Genomic DNA, 8,818 nt, shown 5'->3' on the forward strand with positions numbered 1-8,818 from the left:
TTTCTCCGTTTAAAACTGAAATAAAAAATCCAACTACAAGGTCCTAAACGCAATATATGGCGCTTTGTATTTAACTTTAATAATTGGTATTTATTCTAGTGTATAGGGTTTGCCCTGAGACACGCCTAGGTCCTACCTTAAATTGGCCCATTTCCCACACACTTTAGCTTAGTTTAATTTAAGTTAGGAAAACATTTCAATTGTCATTCGAGTCAGGCTTTTCAGGGGGGGTTTTCCACGCTCCTGACTGGCTTTAGACACACGTAGAAAAGGGATGATAGTCGAAGTTCTGTCATTTATACTCGATCCTAAAACCGGACGATTCGACGGCCGGCCTGGAAATAACTTCTCATACACTCCAGAGTTCACACATTTTTTAAGCATATTACCATGGTGTTCGCAATAATTGGGGTTAATTGTTTCAAAATAAAACAATAATATACCATGTCATGCACTTTTTTAATACACAGTATTTGAATAAATTTTCCCTAACACATAAACCATACACGCTGACGTCATGAGTTTCTCAAGGTAACCTAATTTGGTACGTCTCTGGAGTTATACTTAATTTATAACCCATTTGCAAGAAGTCAAATGAATCGGAAACACATTGTCGAATAAAATTAGTAAGTATTAAATATTATATCTGTGACATCTTAATTATGTTACTTAGATACAGTGTGCTATCGGTACAAGAGTAAAATTTAACATTAGAGGTATGACAATTCATAATATTGTAAGTTTAATTGTACTTTTTTAATAACTACCAAAATACATACAAATTATGCAGATTTTCCTAGTTATATCCACTAAGAACACGGATATTTAATCATATAGGTAATTCATTTATTATTTATAGGGGAGACATTGAAGCAAACATTTTCTTTCAATTATTATACATATATGTGTAAGTATGCATGTGTATATATATATAAAGTCCACATTCGGCATTATCAATATGTATGTAATTGGGAAATTCATACATTGGAAGAATTTTTATAACTTGCAGGGTTATGCGGGATTGTGTAAAAAAATATGTACCTAACAATGAAAGGTGAGTATGTTAACATTTTCTAAATGAGGCTCAAAGATAAAGTTACGACACATTTTAAATTTACCTTTTTTGATTCAGGACCGTAGCTTATCAACTGTTCTGGTTCAGAAACTATCTTAATTATTACAAAGTACATCAGAATCCAGTGACGACCGGTGTATGAGCTGCAGCAGGGGAGTCAGTTTGCAAGCGCACTGACATTCACGACAAGCTTGATTCACCAATGCCCACAATGTCACAGAGGAGCCAGCGATTATCAACCAGTCGCAGCCACGCAGTGCGACGCTGCGTCTACTGGAAACAATTCTGAAGAGTTGGAATCTGCTGCATTCATTCGCTAGTCACCACAATAACAATACATTAGAATAATGTTGTTTATATACTATTGAGACCTTGCATGTGATGGTAACGGGCCAGCATCTCGTTACCTGTATTTAAGGGGCGAGAACATATCAATTAGTTCTGGAAAAAAAATTCCCAAGAATTATTAAAATAAAGTACATGAAAGATGCTGTTAATTGTACACCATACAATACACCATACAAAGTACATGCTGCATTTCAACAAATGTGCTTGCATGGTTAACGTAACGTTATATCAATGAGTAAATAGAAAATTTTATTCGAAATTTAGTCATTAGCCAACCCCAAGTGTGAAAGATATTCAAGCAATTATTTGCAATGTTGCAAATATGTTTTAAAATGGTGCAATTTATGGCTTACTTTTTCAATTTTTCTTTGTAATGAAACAAGAAACAACTTGCAACGTCACAAAAGGCTCGCTCAGGAAGGAGGGTGCAACCTCTCTTTGGAACGATCCTCTTGTTCAATGTCAAATGAGCTACTTGTCACTTGCATTTGTTATTTTCCTAGTGTTAACTAAGAGGTTTCTTATATTTCAATGGTGGTATACACCACAACACTTTATATTTGTTCGGTACATTCGTATAAGGGAAACTGTAATTACATAATCCAGAGAACATAACATCACTTGGAAACCACACGTACTAAGTGTAAGGTTCTATCATATAGTTAAACAAGTTTGGCTGGCAACAAACACAACAAATTATAATCGGCATTAAACGCAACATTCCCAGTCCATTGACCATAGTTCGAGTGCTTATAGAAGTTCTATATGAAACCAAATAAAAATAATTCTGTAATACTACTGTTATTATTCTCAAATGTATAGAAATATGGTTGTTCCTTCTTGTAATGGTACAGAACACAAAGGTTTACAGAAATATTGTGTCACTTAACAAACATTTGTATTTTTACATATGAACCCCTAATTCGGTTCCAATTACAATTTATCTTAATCTGTTTTAGCACAATATTGAGCTTAAAATTTCTTATCCTAATTACACTTCTCAACTACCTATGCGGAAATCGGATCAAATTGTTTTCTAATAAATAAAAAATCGAATAAATAGATACTTCAGCCTACATAACACCATACAGTTTCTGCGAGAATATTTATTACGTACTCATAACACTTAAGAAAATGTTACACAAATCATTGCTTGATATTCATTCGTTCTTCTGTTCTGTCAACTGTGAACATAACGGGTGAATCATCGTGAAGTTATATATGTATCCTTTTGCGCACCTTTCTCTTTCACTGGCTAGCAATTTGTGACGTCACTCTGGAGATATTTTGCTAAAGTAGGCTATGTATACGGAAATATACGTTAATCTGAGTTTTACATTTTGTTAGAACGGCGGTTATCAACAAATGATGATTCTAATGGCAAATTTATTTTCATTCAAGTAAATAAATTAAGAAATTAGATACCTATAACTAATTTTATTGCCTCATTTATTACAAAATAAGTTTTTTTCTGTATTTTGTTTTGTCTCCGCCCAATTTAGGTTTCGAATGGACGAAAGCTACGATATCATTTAATTTTGACAATCTTTTTTTTTATATAGCCTGAAGTGATTTTATTATTTATTTCAGTGTAATACATTCACAACACAAGTTTGGCTAAATAATGTTAAACTTTTGTAGCAGTGACACCAGTTAACTGTTGTTTGCCACAACCGTAATAAATTATTTTGTGCACTATATATTGTGTACTATATATTGTACTAACAAAATACTAGGCAGGAAAATAATAACGCGGTAGTTTAGATACGGAAAAAAAATCATTTCGCTGGTTAGTACAACCTCATCCGAAAAAAAAAGCATTTATTTCAAAAATCAAGATTATATAATTAAAAATATGTCACTCTTGTAATATTAATATTGATTATTTAAAAATGTTGCATGGTTATTAATCGTTTCACAAAGCTTAAATATTTAAATTTTTCAAAAATTCGTACTTTTTATTCTGCAGTTTTAAATGCTAAATCTGCCACTCCTCTTCCCGGAACTTACCTAACACAATCTTTACTTCTCTACCTGCAGATTGTTATCCCTATTTCAAGTAATGCTAATTTTCTAGAGAAGGTTCTCCATTAAGAACATTTAATGGTTTTTTGAATAACACCTATCCCGAAGAACGCCGTTAAGTATTTTTTATGTGGCTAACGTAACTTACCCAAACATTTACACCAATATACAGTATTTTAAATGAATATTGTATACAACCAATCATTCAAATAATTGAACAGTGTTCGAAATTAAATTACCTTATCCCTCCAGCCATTCACACGATTAAACAATGTTTTAAATTAAGCTAACAAAACTTAACCAACCATCCAAATGACTTAAAAGTATTTTAAAAGTAGCTAACGTAATACAAAATACAAAACCAATGGTAAAATACCGGTAATCTACCTCAATTATCTCAACAAATATTAGCAGAATCATCACACATAATTAAAGAATCTCAAAAAACATTTATAAGAATTTTATGTAAATATTTTCATAAGTGCTTAAACTATGAAAAATTGCCAAAATAAATAGCCAAACAATAAAGCACGAATATCAAAAATTTGAATTTATATTTCGCCGTTTTTTGTTAGTTCTATCAACATAACATGACATCAATTAATAATATAATTAAATGAAAATATTTGGTTTGCGTTTACAACCGAAAATTTGGGACACGTTACAATTGTTCCGAAGTTAATGCAAGTTATTTTAATAACGCAAGTAAGCGTATCAGATATATTAATTCATGTAACAATATGAGCTAAATTTATTTTCTAAATGAAACGTATAAACATTAATACTAATAGTTCAGTTTATAATAAACTTGCATCTGTATGTATCCTACATAAAAATTTGTGACAAGGTTATAATTCAGAAATTCATTAAAAAATAAAACACTTATTGAAATGCTGTGCCTTTGTTTAAATAAACTTTACTCAGCTGTCAAAGTTGAGGCCTACACAAACAAAAAAATCATTTTCTCAAGATCAGTTGCTATAAAAACTTATTTTGACCATTCATATAACCCTACCTCCCTTACTTCGTGCAATAATCTTTGCTAAAATTAGTCTTTGTTTGCACAATAACACTCAGTTCTGACACGTTATAGTTTTAAAAGAGATGGTTATTTATTATTTAATTCATTTTTGTTGTTTTAGTGTTATTTGGGTAACTATATTACACACAGTCTAGCAGTTTGTCAATTCATATCATCAAACTACCATTCAAACCCGCGCTCGTAGGCAGTATCACCAACGAAAAGTATGCGCGCAGAACGTGAAAATATTCGTCCGCGGATCGGGCAGGCCTGTACACTTAGGCCATTCGATTTTTCGCAGTAATCACTTGACAGTGCACCAACTCATACGCCTCACTGAAGAGATAACAAGCGCCTTCAACGTAAAAGATTATGTAGTTGCGACGTTTTTAGACGTAGAAAAAGCCTTCGACAGAGTTTATAACGCGGGGCTAATCTATACAAACTATATCAAACAAATTTCCTGGTCTGCTATACCAAGCTAGTCGCGTCCTACCTAGAAGACAGAACGTTTACAGTATCAACTTAAAGAACTATGTCTGACATCAAACAAATAAGAGCAGGCGTACCACAGGGCAGTATTCTAGGCCCTGTTCTATTTAACATATATAGCCTTCTAGAGATTTGCCACGCCCCGAACACCGCCTAGTGAAGTTAGGCTGCTATGTGCTATGCAAACGACACGTTTCTGTATAGCAGATCATACACACTTCACCTAGCCACTACCAGACTGCATTAGCTTAGATTAAATTAGGCTAGGAAAAAAAACGGATGCATTAGCTGTGTGCTAGCAATGGTGTACGACCTGGCTTAGCAAAGTGAACACAACGATGTCCGAAGCTATTGTGTTTACTCGCGGAAATCTTCCACCTGTAGAACACAGGCCATAAATACGTTTGTTTGGCGAACAAATCCCACACAAGGACGTCGTAAAATATCTAGGCGTCCACATGGACAGGAAGCTTCTCTGGCACCATCATATAGATGCCTAGAGAATTCAAGCTGAGGTTAGACTAAGCTCACTATATCCAGTAATGAGCAGGCGATGTGGAGGCACAGTAACGAACGGTTTACTGTGCTCTACAAAACACTGATTCACCCTATTATTACGTACGCAGCCCCAGTCTGGGCAACCACTGCGAAAACACATTTATTAAAGCTGCAGCGAATTCAGAATAAATGTATTCGAATAGCTACAGACGCTCCAATGTATTACCCTACAGAAGCCTTGCATTGTGAAACGGACACGGAAACTTTGCAAGACTTTTACATTCGAACCCCAGAAACATTTTACGATAAATGCGTAAATAGTTAAAACCCACATGTTTTATCGCTCGGAAATTTTGATCCGGACGTAAGACAAAAATATAAGCGGCCGAAATCGCTCCTTGCCCACCGGCCGCCATAGTCGCGCGTGATTGGCCGCGCAGACTGCCAGCCAATGCGCGCGGAGCGAAAAAGCACAGTTCTTGCAATCCTAAGCTGGCAGCTCATAGTATTAAGTATTATTAAGTATAATATGGTTCTAATTGACATACAACGCCCAACACCGACGCAGCCCTCCCTGTAGGTCCTTCCGTGTAGGCGAAAAATACTGTCGTGTTTCGGCCCAGCAGGGCTCGAATTATCGTCTGATTTTCCACTTTTTTGGTCTCCTGAGACCTTGAATGGCGAAGCGCCCAAGAATAATCCCATACACATGTACACATTCATACTGATATTTCTAGTTTAAGAATGTGTGCTGGCTGGCATCATGGCGGGAACACGGACCAAACAGTCCAAGCTCACCACCTTCGCTTAGTAGTGCTTTTTTACTCTGTCCAACTCTTCTTCCAGAACAACCCTTCTGTTCCCGTAACCAACCTGCTTGTTAATTAATACATTAATTTTGCATCCAGCATGAATGAACCCAGGGTTTTCCCTCTGTCAATAGAGGCTTCACCTGGGCCCACCTTATCTAGTGTTAGTCTAGAGTAGTCAGTGAGGGGAGTTTGTCATGGCACTAATGGTGGCCATGGCTGACCAATTCCCTCCTAGCACATGATGCATGCGACCTCTCCTGCATGGCTAACCCCTGCATGATTAGAGCGTATAGGCTTCGGCCTGAGACGGACCTAGGTCTCTCCCTAACCCAGACCCCTCCCAAATACATTTGGTTTTAGTTAGGTTAAGAAAAAAAAGGAAACGCACAAAGCATCTAAGTAATCCATAAAACTTCTTTTACTCTTAGCAGTATTTATACTTATTTCACTTAAAAATTTTAATTTTGTCATCACATGTATTCACCAAAATAAAGAAAATAATTATTTCCTCATTAATGGAGCACTATGATCCAATTGTATCTGTAGGAGACTTTAGGGATAATACTTTAGAAAAACAATGAAACTACATATTTTGATTATCATGTATGAATAAAATGTTAGGTATCTGTTACATAACAACACTGATTGACAGCATTTTGACTCATACTCTAGCTCCTATTTTTAGAGTTAAAAGTTATTTTATCTAATTATCGTTAGCTTTAATTGCAATAGCAAAGTTAAGTCTTCGAATAGGCAGCAATAGAAGTTTTCCCGTTTTCAAATAGAATAACAGTGAACTATCGCAATGGCAGAAAATGTATTATACACCTGAACCGCGTCCTTAAGGATGGCACCTTGGCGCTACGACTCTCGTCTTACCAGCAACAAAGCGTGTTGCATGTTTTGTTCTCACCACGTAGAACAATACCAAGTTGTCATAAATAAGAGCACAACGCTTTGGTAGTGTAACATTTTACACGCAACTTTTTGTCAAATTTGTATTATTATAATATTCTCGTTCCTTTCCCATTATCGACTTGAAAAATCGGCTTCCACTGATCTTCTCAGGGCCGACGATACAACAGCGACTTCCGCCGAATTGTCCGCGAGTTGGTATTCACTATATTCCCAACAAAGAGCTCCTGTATTGGAAACCTCCAGGGCGTGACTGACTGCCTCTACGCCCTCCCCGCAGGCACACAGCCCGGGCGGGCGCCCCGGCTCCAGAGTGCCTGCAGCTGTCGCCCCCGGTTCTTGTTGCGAGGCGAGCACCCCGAGTCGTCCACGAAACAAAGCTTTCAATCTGTGAAAAATTTGCCCAAAGCTGAATTTTTGCACAGTGGTAGAGCCTACTATGCTTAATAACATACCGAAAGTTTACTGCTGTAGACCTTGTACGTATCACCGAAAACGTGCAGTTAAGTCCTAGATGGCAGCGACTTACAGCAGTTCATTAAAATGATTCGCGTATACGCAGTTATTAACGTAGACTCTCCGTAAATGCATCCAAATAATCTAGAAACACCATTTTACACATTTATGTTAAAACATTTTCAAAATGTTAATACTAAAGGTACGATATTAATCGATGAAGTAATAAGAAGTGTCTTTTATTCACAACGAAAGAATTAAAAACACGATTAACATAAAGATATATGGTCCGCCGTAATAATCACTTTTACAAACGTTGTTGCATATTTTTAAAGCTTTAAAATGGTATATTGGTTAATTCTCTGACTCAATTGACCGGGCCTCTGAAAGGTTCCGAGCGTCGTAGTGTGTATCCTACCGTGTGGGTACTTAAGTCGCTCGGGTTGGAACAAATTTTGGTCTTAGGAAACAAAGTTTTTTAACATATGGAAAATTACATAAAACCTGAAATTTTGTACAGCAGCAGTATCAATATTTCTTAGTAACATATCAAAAGTTTACCGCTGCAAACCCTGTGCGTTGTACCAAAATCGTGCAGTTAAGGCCTAAGTTACAATTTCTTGCATTGACCCACAAAAATAAATTTTGTAAATGCAATTTCTATAGTATAATCTCATAATGAAGCCCAAAATGTTCTAGGAACTTAACTTCAATTGTTAAAAACAAACACATTTATAAAGATTAAATATATTTTCATTAAATAGGTAGTAGATTTCATTTCACTCCTTCTTTGTATCAATACAAAATAGTGATAATTCAATAAAATTGATTCAATTTTATTCATAAAAGTATGCAATCATTTCATCAATATTTTGTTATGACGTCACGTTAAACTATCGTCCATAAACCGACTTTACAGACAACCAATTTTTTTTTAATTTAAGAAAATAAAAATACAATTACATAAACATGAAAGGCCCCACGTAAAATTCATTTAAACCAACGAAGTTGCATATTTTTTAAGCTTTAACAAATGGTATATTGCTTAAGAGTGTGACTCCATTGATCTGCCCGCTGGCGCTGAAGCGTTCCGAGCGGCGTAATGTGTAGGCCTATTCTACTGCGGGAGGTGCTGAAGTCACTTGGGCTGCGGTGAATTTAGCTCTTAGGAAACTA

The 8,818-nt window shown here is 35.8% G+C and overlaps 1 long non-coding RNA gene across 1 annotated transcript; it reads right to left on the bottom strand.

Annotated features, from left to right (window-relative positions):
* Positions 1 to 440: 440 nt before the first annotated feature.
* Positions 441 to 3,567, bottom strand: LOC134531109 (uncharacterized). Its single transcript, XR_010074937.1, has 2 exons — positions 2,432 to 3,567; positions 441 to 1,348 (listed from the first exon to the last, which is right to left on the bottom strand). It is a non-coding gene; the product is annotated as an uncharacterized LOC134531109 (long non-coding RNA).
* Positions 3,568 to 8,818: the final 5,251 nt, after the last annotated feature.

This window comes from Bacillus rossius, chromosome 3 (assembly GCF_032445375.1).
Source record: "Bacillus rossius redtenbacheri isolate Brsri chromosome 3, Brsri_v3, whole genome shotgun sequence".
Lineage (NCBI taxonomy): Eukaryota > Metazoa > Arthropoda > Insecta > Phasmatodea > Bacillidae > Bacillus > Bacillus rossius.